This window comes from Pristiophorus japonicus, chromosome 5, assembly GCF_044704955.1.
Source record: "Pristiophorus japonicus isolate sPriJap1 chromosome 5, sPriJap1.hap1, whole genome shotgun sequence".
In the NCBI taxonomy this organism is placed as follows: domain Eukaryota; kingdom Metazoa; phylum Chordata; class Chondrichthyes; family Pristiophoridae; genus Pristiophorus; species Pristiophorus japonicus.
The window spans coordinates 192326235-192329008 of record NC_091981.1 but is presented as its reverse complement, the minus strand read 5'-3'; positions in this window follow the sequence as shown (position 1 = coordinate 192329008).

Below are 2774 nucleotides of genomic sequence, written 5' to 3'. Positions count from 1 at the left end.
TAGATGGGAGGATTCTTTTGGGCTGAATACGTGTAACGATGTGGGTGAAAGAAAAGTGGTTTAATACAATGTGAATGGCTTGTAAATGTAATTCACATAGAAACGTAGAAACATAAAAAATAGGTGCAGGAGTAGGCCATTCGGCCCTTCGAGTCTGCACCATCATTCAATGTGATCATGGCTGACCATGAAACTTCAGTACCCAATTCCTGCTTTCTCTCCATACCCCTTGATCCATAAGGGCCACACTAACTCCCTTTTGAATATATCTAATGAGCTGGCCTCAACATCTTTCTGTGGTGGAGAATCCCACAGGTTCACAATTCTCTGAATGAGAAGTTTCTCCTCATCTCGGTCCTAAATGGCTTACCCCTTATCCTTAGACTGTGACCCCTGGTTCTGGACTTCCCCAACATCGGGAACATTTTTCCCGCATCTAACCTGTCCAGTCCCGTCAGAATTTTATATGTTTCTATGAGATTCCCTCTCATTCTTCTAAATTCCAGTGAATATAAACCTAGTTGATCCAGACTTTCTTCATATGTCAATCCTGCCATCCCTGGAATTAGTCTGGTGAACCTTTGCTGCACTCCCTCAATAGCAGGAATGTCCTTCCTCAGATTAGGAGACCAAAACTGAACACAATATTCAATGTGCAGCCTCACCAAGGCCCTGTGCATCTGTAGTAAGACCGCCCTGCTCCTATACTCAAATCCTCTCGCTATGAAGGACACCATGCCATTTGATTTCTTCACCGCCTGCTGAACCTGCATGCCAACCTTCAATGACTGATGTACTATGACACCCAGGTCTCGTTGCACATCCCCTTTTCCTAATCTGTCACCATTCAGATAATATTCTGCCTTCCTGTTTTTGCCATCAAAGTGGATAACCTCACATTTATCTACATTATACTGCATCTGCCATGCATTTGCCCACTCACCTAACCTGTCTAAGTCACTCTTCGCATACTTCTCGCAGCTCACACTGCCACCCAGCTTAGTATCATCTGCAAACTTGGAGATATTACATTAAATTCCTTTGCCTAAATCATTAATGTATATTGTAAATAGCTGGGGTACCAGCACTGAACCTTGCGGTACCCCACTAATCACTGCCTGCCATTCTGAAAAGGACCCGTTTATTCCTACTCTTTGCTTCCTGTCTGCCAACCAGTTCTCTATCCACGTCAATACATTACCCCCAATACCATGTGCTTTAATTTTGCACACTAATCTCTTGTGTGGGACCTTGTCAAAAGCCTTTTGAAAGCCCAAATACATGACATCCACTGGTTCTCTCTTGTCCACTCTACAAGTTACATCCTCAAAAAATTATAGAAGATTTGACAAGCAGGATTTCCCTTTAATAAATCCCTTCTGACTTGGACTGATCCTGTCACTGCTTTCCAAATGCACTGCTATTACATCTTTAAGAATTGATTCCAACATTTTCCCCATTACCAATGTCAGGCTAACCAGTCTATAATTCCCTGCTTTCTCTTTCCCTCCTTTTTTCAAAAGTGGTGTTACATTAGCTACCCTGCAATCCATAGGGACTGATCCAGAGTCGATAGAATGTTGGAAAATGACCACCAATGCATCCACTATTTCTAGGGCCACTTCCTTAAATACTCTGGGATGCAGGCTATCAGGCCCTGGGGATTTATCGGCCTTCAATCCCATCAATTTTCCTAACACAATTTGCTAATTAATAAGGATTTCCTTCAGTTTCTCCTTCTCGCTAGACACTCGGTCCCCTTTATTTCCTTAGTGAAGATAGAACCAAAGTATTTGTTCAATTGGTCTGCCATTTCTTTGTTCCCCATTATAAATTCACCTGATTCTGACTGCAAGGGACCTACATTTGTCTTCACTAATCTTTTTCTTTTCACATATCTATAGAAGCTTTTGCAGTCAGTTTTTATGTTCCCTGCAAGCTTATTCTCATACTCTATTTTCCCTCTCAGAATTAAACCCTTTGTCCTCCTCTGCTGAATTCTAAATTTCTCCCAGTCCTCAGGTTTGCTGCTTTTTCTGGCCAATTTATATGCCTCTTCCTTGGATTTAACACTATCCTTAATTTCCCTTGTTAGCCACGGTTGAGCCACCTTCCCCATTTTATTTTTACGCCAGACAGTTATGTACAATTGTTGAAGTTCATCTGTGATCTTTAAATGTTTGCCATTGCTTATCCACCGTCAACCCTTTAAGTATACTTCGGCAGTCTATTCTAGCCAATTCACATCTCATACCATCAAAGTTACCTTTCTTTAAGTTCAGGACCCTAGTCTCTGACTTAATAAAGATCAATAAGATAAGAGATGTCTTTCAACCCATTTCACTCATCTATTCATAGAAATTTATGACCCACATCATTGTCGCTAACTATCTCTTGAAATACTTGCCTCCCCTCTCATACTCAGAAGACCATTCCAGGTATTAATTTGACTTTTTCTGTGAAGAAGAACTTCTTGATATCAGTCCTCAGCTTGCCTTTTACCAATGTTTGCCTATCATCTTTTGGATTAAACATTAAACCGAGGCTCCGTCTGCTCTCTCAAGTGGACGTAAAAGATCCCATGGCACTATTTTGAAGAAGAACATGGGAGTTATCCCCAGTGTCCTGGCCAATATTTATCCCTCAATCAACATAACAAGAACAGTTTATCTGGTCATTATCAGGTTGCTGTTTGTGGGAGTTTGCTGTGCACAAATTGGCTGACTTGTTTCCTACCCATCATAGGCAGTTACTCGAAATGAGGATGACTTGCT